Here is a 13,043-nt window from a genome sequence, read left to right as displayed (position 1 = left end):
CTCCGCTGTTCTCGCTCAGCTCCGACTCTGACAGTGCAGGGGTCAGTGTCTCTTCGGCGGCCATTACTGGAGCGGGGCCGCAAAGAAAGACTCCAGTCTCACCGGAGCTTGCTTAGAGGCTCTCCTCCTGGTCATTGCTGGAGTCTTGAGACCTTCCTGCAGCTTTTGAGGGGCAGAGGGATCTCCGGTGAGTGCTTTAAGTCGCTATAAGTGCCTTAGCTGAACGGAGCCTAAGAATTTGCTGCCATTCCGGTGCCTCGTTAAGCCACGCCCCCACTTAGAAACGTTTTTAACGTTTTTTGTAATACGTTAAATAGCACCATTGTAAAATACATCTTGTCCCACAAAAAACAAGCCCTCATACAGCCAAGTCGATGGATAAATAAAGGAATTATGATTTTTTTTAAAGGGGGGAAGGAAAAAACAAAAATGGGGAAAAAGTGCTGTGTCATTGAAGGGTTAAAACCAGCATAAAATCAATCCTCCAGCCACAATACAGCTTGAGATACAGCTATTAGTAGCAAGGATGTTCCACCTACGTTATTACCTACTGGAGTGCCTCCCTGAGAGAAAAGGGTTAAAGCAGCATGGTATTTATACCACACAGTGAATGTTGTGTGAGAGAGAAAAACTGATGCTATCATGGCTGATCTGTAGGCGCCTTGTATAACCAAAAATGGAATAAAAAAGAAATAATCTACAGGTCCAATATCCCCTAAAACAGCCCTAATATAATCTCCAGCTCAGCCGGCAATAATCTCACACAGATCCACCAAAGGGGAATATGAGGAGGTCTGGGGCTCAGAATTTGGAGTGTTGGCACAACTGCGCTGTTAGATATAATGTGGGTGACTAAATTGGGGGAGGTTGGTCGGAGCTCGGAGAATCGGCACACGTAACACATGAGACGCTTCACAGAATGATTCTGCTTTACTTGTAGTAGGTGGCTTTTATAGCAGAATACAAATGGCTGTATGCGGCGGGTGTAACAGCCGTGTGTTACAGGGGCCACATCATCCTGACATCACTGGGTACTCCTGTTATTGCTAGATAAGCACAAAATGGGCAGGGCGCGGTCGCTGCTGGCTTCTCCCTGCCTGGGTAGGCTATCAGTCCAGCTGATCCGGGTGAGGAGAACCCTGTTGGGATTTTGTGTTGCCTGTAGTTGGGGCTTCATAAACTCACTAAAAGGGTTCCCTTTAATATCTCCTTTACCTCTTAAGGACATGGCTCTGTTTTTTTCTCCCATTTTAAGTTTTTCCTCCCCCCCCTCCTTTTTTTTGTATTTTTTTTTCAAAAAAAGTAACTCTTTTCTTAATCTTCCGACAGATTTCTGGAGGCTTTTTTGGGGGGACAAGTTGTATTTTTCAATGTTGCTATTTAATGTACGTAAAAACTTTAAAAAGACTTCTAATTGGAAGAAAATGGGAAAAAAAATAAAATTCTACCATTTTTTGAAATAATTTTCTGTCACTATCTTCTGACAGCCATCTGACACTATCTGACTTTTTTTTTTCCTTTCGACATAGTTTTACAAAGGGACAAAGTCTTTGTGGGACGTCCTGTCGGTTCTGTTGGCACCTTTTTTTAAAACATACGATCATTTTATTGCGTTGTTTCTTGGAGACAGTGATGCCAAATATTTATTTTTGTTTTAATACTTCGATTATTTTATTATAAATGTGGCAAAAGGTTTTTTTTTTTAACTTATTCCTTTTTTTAAACTTTTACATTTTTTTTCTTTTTTAGTTCAGTTACTGTATGTCCGGTAGCATTAAAGGGGTTGTCCCGCGGCAGCAAGTGGGTCTATACACTTCTGTATGGCCATATTAATGCACTTTGTAATATACATTGTGCATTAATTATGAGCCATACAGAAGTTATAAAAAGTTTTATACTTACCTGCTCCGTTGCTGGCGTCCTCGTCTCCATGGTTTCGGACTAATTTTCGGCCTCTGATGGCCAAATTAGCCGCGCTTGCGCAGTCCGGGTCTTCTGCTTTCTTCAATGGGGCCGCTCGTGCAGGATGCCGGCTCCGTGTAGCTCCGCCCCGTCACGTGCCGATTCCAGCCAATCAGGAGGCTGGAATCGGCAATGGACCGCACAGAAGAGCTGCGGTCCACGGAGGAAGAGGATCCCGGCGGCCATCTTCACCAGTAAGTATAGAAGTCACCGGAGCGCGGGGATTCAGGTAAGCGAACGGGGGGGGGGGGGGGGGGGGGGTTGAAAAAAAAAAACCCGTTTCGGCGCGGGACAACCCCTTTAAGTGGTTAAAGAGATTTTCCTGTAACCTGCTTCACTACCTGCTTGCTGCTGACCAGAACATGTGACTGCTGCAGCCAATCACTGCCTACAGGATTGGCTACAGCAGCCACAATTTCCTGGTCAGCAGCAACCAGGAAGGACACAGGGGTTGTGAAGCAATTTTAACTAATGGAAAGTACTTTTAAATGTTTCCTCTTATCCTCGACAGTTAATTTTTATGTGTTAATTTTTTGTGTTTTTTACATTGTTTTAAATTCTGTCCATTCAGGTCCTACATGACTGATTCATCACAGATGGAGAAAGACAGAAACAAGATGGCAGAAAGCGTATTCAATCTCACACTGGAGATACTCTTCCAGCTTACTGGGGAGGTGAGAGAATCTGATGATGTCACATTATATCATTCTTATCTATGATAATAACAGATGATGTCACTGGAGAGGGGAGAGACTCTGATGATGTCACATTACATCATTCTTATCTATGGTAATAACAGATGATGTCACTGGGGAGGTGAGAGATTCTGATGATGTCACATTACATCATTTTTATATATGGTAATGTTAAGGACCACTGCACAGCCACTTAACCTTTCAGGCCTTGGGTCCCAAATGAGTTCGTATCTGGGTGCACCAGGGAGGCCAAGAACTAGACAGAAAGAGTCAGTTTTCAGTTCTCAGATACGTAGAGTGAAGCCATGGCAAGTATACAGATCACTCTGCTTAAGGCGCGCATACTCTGAACGTTTATTAACTTTGCATAGGTTTTTCAATACAGGAAAGGAATGCGTCATTAGTCAAGGCGTTAATCTCATTGGGTTAGAAAAACATTAAGAATCATGCATTGTTCAGCAGCAGCATAGCGTGAGAATACATATTAAATGTCCTTCAAATGTTTATTTCTCTCGACGTTATCTAGTCCTCCCTTGTGAGTTTGGATGGTCGCAGCAGCGTCTTATTAGCACGATTCGTTCTTTTTCCAAACCTCAGGGCGTGGGGGAGTCTCTTCTGATAATGATTGTACCAGGCTTGGTTCTCGGAAAAATAGAAACAAATGTCAAGAAACATTGTACCGAGTCTCATGCTCCAAAGTTATTTCTGCTTGAATTATTGTTTCACTACGCACAAGCTTATTTATATATTATAATGCTCCATTTTGTATCAAGCGGCCATTTTGAGACAGATTCTTCCATATTATGAGCCTGTACCTTTTCAGTAATAACAGATGATGTTACTGGAGAGGGGAGAAATTCTGATGATGTCACAATACATCATTGTTATCTATGGTAATAACAGATGATGTTACTGCAGAGGGGAGAAATTCTGATGATGTCACATTACATCATTCATATCTATGGTAATAACAGATGATGTCACTGGAGAGGGGTGAGATTCTGACCATGTCACATTACATCATTCTTATCTATGGTAATAACAGATAATGTCACTGGAGAGGTGAGAGATTCTGATGTCACATTACATCATTGTTATCTATGGTAATAACAGATGATGTCACTGGAGAGGGGAGAGATTCTGATGATGTCACATTACATCATTCTTATCTATGGTAATAACAGATGATGTCACTGGAGAGGGGAGAGATTCTGATGATGTCACATTACATCATTCTTATCTATGGTAATAACAGATGATGTCACTGGAGAGGGGAGAGATTCTGATGATGTCACATTACATCATTCGTATCTATGGTAATAACAGATGATGTCACTCGAGAGGTGATGGACTGGAAATGTCTGCAGTGATATTTATTAATGTCTCCCCATATACAGGATTACACAGTAGTGAAGAAGACCTCTAGTGATGGTTGTTGGGCCCCTGTGAGTGATGCATGGGGAAGACTCCTGAGCCCAACCCTGGGGCCCCCACCTAACCCCCTGATTCATGAAAACATCAATATACAGAAGATTCTAGAACTCACCAACAACATGATTGAGCTGCTGACTGGAGAGGTGACGCTGCAGGGAATGCTGGGACATTATACAGTAACAGCACTGGAGGCTTCTGGGTGATGACTGTATATTGTGTTGTCAGGTTCCTATAAGGTGTCAGGATGTCGCTGTCTATTTCTCCATGGAGGAGTGGGAGTATTTAAAAGGACACAAGGATCTGTACAAGGACGCCATGATGGAGACCCACCAGCCGCTCCCATCACCAGGTAATAGACAGGACTAAATCCACGAGGACTGTATTATCTGTACATAAAGAATGACTTCAGTGTCCGTCTGTGTTTCCTGCAGTTCCATCCAGTAAGAGAAGAACCCCAAAGAGATGTCCCCGTTCTCCTCTTCTTCCACAGGACCATCAGGTAGATGGAGATGTCCCTCTGATCTGTAGAAGGCTGTGAAGCTCTTGAGTTCTGTCTTACTATATGTTTTATATTTGTGTGATGAGGCCGGTGGAGATGGCAGGATTACCGCTGACCAGAGACATAACATGAAGGCCTCAGGGGAAAGAATGATCACGGTCCACTTTTACTGAAAATTGCTAGTTTTAATTTGAAAGTTTCACAACTTATCGTGCCCAAAGTAAACAATAAGATGGGATGTTTGAACCCTGTAATTTATGCAGGGAACATTTCTAAAGTGAAAACACGGCTGAAAAATCATATCATTTAAAAAAATGTAACTTTACATTAAAGCACCACTTCAGCAAAAAACACATTTTATGTAAATAGCTATTGCCAGTACTGTGATATAGAGACTGGTAGGCCTGTCTCAGCATCCATTTTATATCAGCCCATTCAAGCCTGGCTGTATGTCATCCATTTGGTGTGCAGTTAGATAGCTAATTAAATTAAAGGAAAATTTGTTAATAAAGATTCTTAGTCATGTGACTGTACAAGCCTGATATGAATTATATTTTCAGAATCTGGGGAATCAGCTGAACAAAACACACCTAAACATATTGAGGTTCAAAGCGCGGAACACCCCCAAATGGCGTATCTGCATACCGGGGCATAATTTACTTGTCATATTTGGTACCGCCGAATTGATGTAATCATGACCAGGAATTCCTGTTGGGAGGATCCTCTGCAAAGATATGTCCAAAATGGGAAATTGTGATTTTCCAGAAGTCCATACGTATTTACCCCACCTTTCTCTGAATGACCTCAGAGGGGGTGGTGGAGGTGTGTTCTAGGGAAATTTTAAAACTTATGGTCTCAGAGAGATCTTCGGTCAGACTTCAGATCCTGCTTCAGTGACTCTGCACAAATCAGAATCGTGAGCCAGATATCCCAAACCTGGTATCTTTCTTTTCATTTTCTTCCTGTTTATTTTAAAATACTGTTTGTGTGTGTATACTAGTGTGCCCTTATACTCCTGTGTACCAAGCTTTTTGTATATCTTTTTATAATTTTATATATATATATATATATATATATATATATATATATATATATATATCTTCACTGCTAATCCTTTTCTAAAATCAATCTGCAATTTATTAGTTAAGCCTTTCCCATTTTAAAACAAACCATAAACTCTGAAGATTGTGTTCATAATTCATAGTCTGGGTCCTGGCATCCCTTAACAGCTGGTGGTGGCAGCATGTGTATGTGAGCGGCATTGTATAGTGCTGGAGTGCGTCAGACCGGATTACGGGGTGCATTCGGTCTGCATGTGGCAGGACCATGTGAAAGCTGGTTACAAATGCACTTGTAGTCTGGCGACTCCACACTAGCAATCTCGCTATAGTGATCGATCAAGGCTCTGCCATGACACATGGTCATAGCCGCAAGGCGGACAGAATAATTGTTCCGTGAGTAATCAGTGATGGAGGGGGATCTGTCTGGTCTCCACTAACACATCCGTGACAAGTACCATATTGTCAGTACCTTCTGTATTCACCTAAATCAGCTACAGACTATAAGTATTCAGTCAGGAGACTGAACTGTCACCACCTTCATTATTACTGTGTGACAGGATCATCATCAGTAACTATACTAGGAGTCTCTGTGTCCCCCTCTAAAGATCTATGAAATGTCATAATTGGGCAATGCCCAGATGATGACTAAAGAGAAACCCCAGTGAGGTTTTTATTCATGATGTAATTTGCCCCTCACTGGGTTTTCTCTTTAATCGTCATCTGGGCATTGCCCAATTATGACATTTCATAGTAATCCTGGTATTCTGTTGGCACACACAGTTTCAGAGTCTGCAGATCGTTGTATTTGTGATCTTGTAATGGGGGAAGATTAGAGTACAGCTTACTATTACAGATCAGACCTGATCATTCTTGATGCACAGTGGACTTTTATCGTTCTTCCAACAACTGATTTCTTTGCACGGCTCTGGAATGGACTAGGATCATATTTGCATTTATCTGCCATCAGCAACACATTCTACAACAATCTACAACATGGCAGGTTCTGTTTAAAAAAATGCAAAAAGTGGACTTTGATCATTCTTTTTGCAAGCCCTTTAGATGTTTTGTGGATCTTCTCCCAGTTTTCTGGCAGTGGAGACTGCTGGTGGGAATAAGGAGCCAACAGGTTGGATTTATATCTATCTGCTCCTTTATTTTCCCCGAGACAAGCAGCGGATGTGTCTGGTAGACGCTGATCTCCTCCACTGAGACAACGTGTGCAGCGTGTCTAGCCATGCCTGATATACATGTGAGGTTGCTGAGGGGTTACTGAGCCGCCATCTAATATCTATGTCCGACTTCTAGACCTGCAGCTATGTGGCCATCAGAGTAGATAGAACATAACCCACTCAGAAAGAGAAGTTTCCTACTGGACCTTCTATAGACAACTGCGTCACAGAAGGGGAAATAAAAAGTTAAAAGCAATCACAGAAAATGGCCGTTACTTATTGGGTGGAGTGCATATAGATGTATCCTCTCACCATGCAGGTAACTGACTACCAAATGGAGGAGCCAATAATGTGGCCATCAGCGTAGATAGAACATAACCCACTCAGACAAGAGGTTTCCTACTGGACCTTCTGTGGACAACTAGCCCAAATAACATCACCCAGGTGTATAGTGAGGTTAAGTGAAAGTGTAAGGATTCCTTATCAAGATCTTCTCTACATTAACTCTTTAGTGAACAAACCTGTTTGTATCTTAACGTCTAAGCTAAATTTTGGAAATCTGACATGTGTCACTTTAACATAGAATAACTCCGTAAAGGTTTTGCATATCCAAGTGATTCTGACAATGTTTTTTTTGCCACATAATGTACTTCATTTAAGTGGTGAAAATAGACAGACAGAATTTGTGTATATATTAATTAAAAATGTTTTTTTTTCTCATTTTCAACTGCAATGTCTCAAATATGTGCAAACATATTTCCATCTGTTTACTTTATTCTGGATGCACATTTGAAAAACTTTACTTTTTCTTTAACTATTTAGGAGACGTACAAATTTAACATTGATTATCAACATTTTGATGAACACTTTGATTTCCTAGACCAAGCCAAGATTGCAAAGGCTCATAGGTGTCAGAATGACAGATACCCCACTTTAAAAGAAACTACACCCCTTAATGTATACAATGAGGGGTGTCATGAGTATTTGACCTCACAGATTTTTTGCTAAATAGAGTAGAAAAAATAAAATTTCATATTTTTGCAAATATGTTATTTTAAAGACATATCTTTTTCTATGGTGCACATGGAAATGAGGATTTGTACACCAAAATAGCTACACCTGTTTGTCCTGTGTTCAGAAACACACCCATTGTGGCCATCATCTGCTTACTGGACACATGGCTAGGCCTGGAATGGAGGGAACACCCATTGGATTTCAGGGCACAACTGAATACATGTTGAAATCTTGACCCCCTAGCCAATTTATCTCGGGGTCTATTGAGCGTTCTGACTTAACATTTGTTTGCAAAAATTATTATAAAGCAAGTGAAAAATATTTTTTTTTCACAAATTTGTCACTTTCATGACCGTTTTATTTGTTTCAAGCAGGGAAAACTGGGTAGATGCACCCCAAATTTTATATCTTTAGCTCTTCTGTGTTCAGCAATACCCCTCTTATAGCCCCAATCTGCTTACAGGACACATGGCTAGGCCTGTAATAAAGGGAACACCCATTGGATGTCAGAGCACAACTGAATATTCCAGGCCCCATTGTACTCTTGTGCAAAAAATAAATCCTCACAGAAAGCTGAATTAAAAAAGAAGAAATAAGTCGGCACTTCCCCCAAATACGAATCTATAGGTTCATGTAAAACCATGGCTGCAGAAACCTACTGTTCAAGCAAAAACCAAAAAGTGGCAACCGCACTCAATATACATTTCTCATCATAAAAATACATAACTATGTATACACTAACCACATTAAAGGAGATGTCTCGAGGAAGCAGTTAAATTTTTTTTTTGCCCAGTCCCCCCCATTAAGTACACATAACTAAGCCCCCCTGTAAATGACATTTCTAGCTGGTTCGTACTTACCGTTCCAGCGTTTCAGCAACTTATAAAAGTTTCCTCAAGATGGCCGCCGGCTCTTTCCCCGTCGCTCGCTGCAGCCCGACGTGCGCGCTCCCGAGACGCCGCCAGCTGTGTCTCCATGGCAACCGGACGCATCGCAGCCGCCGACCAGACGCCCCGCAGCCGCCGACCAGACGCCCACCGCCAGGCAGCAGGTAACCGGCGCTAGCCCCCGGCTCCCCAGCGCTAGACCCTCAGCCCAGGTGAAGGCCCCGGAGCCCAGCGCTAAGTTCCGGAGCCTAGCGGCAGCCCCCCCGGCCTAGCGGCAGCCCCCCCCCGGCCTAGCGACAGCCCCCCCCATCGCAGCGACAGCCCCCCCATCGCAGCGGCAGCCCCCCCCCGGCCTAGCGACAGCCCCCCCATCGCAGCGGCAGCCCCCCCCGGCCTAGCGACAGCCCCCCCATCGCAGCGGCAGCCCCCCCGGCCTAGCGCTAGTTCCCCCATCACAGCGGCAGCCCCCCCCCCGGCGCAGCGACAGCCCCCCCGGCGCAGCCCGGCGCAGCGGCAGCCCCCCCCCCCCCGGCGCAGCGGCAGCCCCCCCCGACAAATCACTTACCTGGGAGGCTTCTCGGGGCTGCTGGGCTGGGCTGGGCTTCTCCGCTGGGCAGCTCCACTTTCTGCACCTTCCTCTAACAGAGGATGGTACAGAATGGCCGCTGCAGCGCGCTCCCGAGCAGTGACAGCTCGTCTGCGCATGCGCAGAAGAGCTGTAGCGGGGAGCACACTGAAGCGGCTCGTGCTGAATGGAGAAGACCGGACTGCGCAAGCGCGTCTAAAAAAGCAAGCTGCCAGCGAATTTAGACGGAACCATGGAGACGAGGACGCTAGCAACGGAGCAGGTAAGTGGAATAACTTCTGTATGGCTCATATTTAATGCACAATGTACATTACAAAGTGCATTAATATGGCCATACGGAAGTGTATAACCCCACTTGGTTTCGCGAGACCACCCCTTTAAGCAATGCAAGGTACCTGGTATAGAATGTGATCACAGTATATTGGCCCATACACCAATGTCCAGATGACCAAGCTTTTGGATGGGTCCTAACACTAGTATTAGTGCACTCCTGCCCTTACCTCCTGTCCCTTCTATTGGACTATAGGAGGTGGGCATAATAGCCTCTCCCCCCCAGTAGGATGCAGAGTAATGGCTATCTACCTGTACACAAAAGGGAGGTGGGGAAAAGCCAGCACGGACCCCTCTGTGACTCAGAGCTCAGCTCCAAGCCTAACTTCATGAACCTGTGACAAAATCCCTTTTTGGAGTAATTATAGCCTAAAAAGTACACCCACTTTGACATGACTGATAACTGCTGCTGTCAGGTCATTTTTGGTCATCATGATAATTAATGATCTTTTCTGGTCATGTAAAACCTTCCACACGACTTCTCCAACCGTCTGCTGACTTTTACAATATGTGTCTCACAGCTTTTGTATCCGGATGAAGATCTGACCAATATTAATACAACAGAGACAAATGTGAGGGGCGATCAGCGGTGTAAAGAGGAGATTCCTACAGGTAACCGCCCAGGTGAGTAGTAACCACTAAATACGGCAAAGAGGAGTCACAGATTCTCCTCGGTCAGCGGCTGCTGATAGTTATGTAGATTTATAGGCTCTGGGATCTGTCAGTTGCCGCTGTATATTCCCCCATTCAGCCGGAGTACAAACTAAATATGGATGAAATGTGATAGCGTTATAGGTGATAACACATGATGGGCATTTACGGCACAGACATGAAACACACCTATGTGAGCAGGAACTACTATTCATTATATGAATAGCGTACTCGCTAAGGACAAATACTCGAGCGAGTATTGCCTTTTGCGAGTACCTGCCCACTCGTCTCAAAAGATTCGGGTGCCGGCAGGGGTGAGTTGTGGGAGTGAGCAGGGGGGAGAGAGAGAGAGATCCCCCCCGTTCCTCCCCGCTCTCCCCCACCAGCATCCGAATCTTTTGAGACAAGTGGGCAGGTACTCGCAAAAGGCAATACACGCTCGAGTATTTGCCCTTAGCGAGTACGCTCGCTCATCTCTAGTTTCAATCTGGCTTATGAGTAAACGTCTTGTAGACTGGGAGTAGGGAGACGAGGAAGAGATAGCAGAGGAGCTCTGCAGTGTGACCTTAAATTGAGGATTACCTACCAAGGTGGTGAGCGGGCCTGTGGAGGTAACTAGTTTAAATTAATCAGGGAATCTCACCTAGATTTGCAGTATCTGCTCAATGAGTGTTGAGTGTACCCCTATATAGTGTACCCCTATATTGTCATGATACCTCCTTGGGATTCAGTTTGTTTCCTGGTCATGTTCTGTTTCTACCCAAATTATGTTAAGGCGATGGTGTAGGAGGTTGAGTATGCAGTTACTGATACAAGCGCTATAGTATAAGGACAGAATCAGGTAGACCTACACCATCCAAAGTGGACGCCCTTTTTAGGCTACAATTGCTCCAAAAAGTGATTCTGTCACCAGGTTCATGAAGTTAGGCTTGCACATTGGGATGTCATGTTGAAACCCTTTAGGGATGACTTTAGAGAATCTGTGACTCCCGATGGGGCCTGGTTATAATACTTTCAGTTAAGAAGTTTTGCGGACTCCATGACCCCTAGGGGACCCCTCAATAGATCCCTCACCCTATTTGAGGCTCTGTGTGTATCCGTGGACCCCCAGACACACACTCTCTGTGATCTACAGGGCACTGCTGAGTCTAGAGATGGGGTACTCTAAGCAAAGCTTTCTGGTTGCGCGGGAGAGAGGACTAGGTATGTGCTTCTCAGTGGAGCTCTGGCATAAGGCCTTCCTCTTATCGCACAAGATAGTGGTATCCTGTAGATTGCAGGACCTTAAATATAGACCCTAACCCAATGTTATAGAACCCAAGAGAAACTACATAAAATGTATAGCCATCACTCTCCCTTATGTTGGAGATGCTTCTCTGAGGTGAGCAACATGATCCATCTATGATGGGAATGTCATACAGTAGCCAGCCTATGGGGAGATATTATGTCGCTCTACAACGTAGTCTGCAACTCCTCTGTTGCCTTAACTCCGGAAACTGTCGTCCTATCACTATTTCTGGGATCCATTTCCAAAGAAAAAAAGGGCTGCAAAAGCCAGCTGTCCTGATGGTGAACTGCTGGTCATGTGATACAAGCAGTCCACCATCAGGACGGCTGGCTTTTGCCTCATTTATTTTCTATTTTAGTTATTTTTGACATTGAGATAGTTCCTAGTTAAGAGGCTATCAGCCTCCTGCTGCTACTATGTAGTTAGTCAGGTTGAGGGAGTCACCACTGGTGTCGGCTTTCTCTAAACAAAGGATCCTAACTCACTAATAATTTGCGAGGAGTGGGAGGTTAGCAGGTTCTATAGGTGTGAAGCTGACAAGTAGGTGCTAGTTGTACTGAGGTGAAATACTTTACCATCCATGCAGCCTGGTATCCTGGTTTGCCTCATTTTCTTTAGGGGAAGGCTGCAAATCCTGGTGAGACCCCGGCATATCATTGGAATGTTACAGTAGATATTACTGGTGGGAGTTGTAGCTCCTACCAAGTTTTCCATGTTTCTGTGGGATTTCTATATCCTGAGATGATGGGATTTTTGGGGGTGGTTCATCTGACAAACTGACTTGCCATCTATATCAGTTCACATATAATCATTTTTGAGGTTTATGGGGTTCCCTGACAATCTGTGGGCTCCAGAGAAACATATTCCACCATTCTGATCTATATCTTTATAAAGTTTTGGTTGAGAGTTATTCTATCATATCGTCCTAAGGGATTATTTTTACCCCTACTAGAATCTATAACACTCTGTATCGGAGGGACATCTAGTACATGGAAAGTGTTCAGTTTTCTTGTAGGATTAATAATCAATACTGAAATATAGATGGATCTTTCCAACTAATCAACAAAGTAGTGGTTATTTAGCCAGTATCTATACGTATTGATTCTAACTTTTGTTATTTGTGTTCAGGTGTTTGCCTTGGTAACCTTTATATGTGTTTTAACATTTTCTAATAAATGTTCATTTTAGTTAGTCTAATCTGTGAAGGGTATATTAGTTTGTAGACTACTTCTGCCCCAGCGAAAACAGTTATTATATGTACTAAGCTGTCTTATAGATGAGCAGTTCTGTATTTGCTGCACACCGTGTGTTACTGACATCCGGCTTCATGGGAGATTTTATATGAGTTCTTTATGGAAAACCAGAAACTAATGTTGGTGCAGAAGTGGCCGAACTCCATCTGTATGGAATATACTATTTTTATAGCTTGGGTTCGAAGGTCTACTGGGGACCGGAACCCGGGGCTTG

At 43.8% G+C, this 13,043-nt stretch overlaps 1 protein-coding gene and 1 pseudogene across 1 annotated transcript in view; both read left to right on the top strand.

Moving 5' to 3' along the window:
- LOC136629072 (zinc finger protein 585A-like) overlaps window positions 1-13,043 on the top strand; it is a 331,519-nt gene that overhangs the window by 229,437 nt on the left and 89,039 nt on the right. The gene's annotated exons all lie outside the window — the stretch shown is intronic.
- LOC136628996 (oocyte zinc finger protein XlCOF7.1-like) overlaps window positions 1-13,043 on the top strand; it is a 34,408-nt pseudogene that overhangs the window by 18,941 nt on the left and 2,424 nt on the right.

The sequence above is a fragment of the Eleutherodactylus coqui genome, chromosome 5 (genome assembly GCF_035609145.1).
Source record: "Eleutherodactylus coqui strain aEleCoq1 chromosome 5, aEleCoq1.hap1, whole genome shotgun sequence".
Lineage (NCBI taxonomy): Eukaryota > Metazoa > Chordata > Amphibia > Anura > Eleutherodactylidae > Eleutherodactylus > Eleutherodactylus coqui.
Note: the sequence above shows the minus strand (reverse complement) of the source record. Positions and strands in the feature narration are given on the sequence as shown.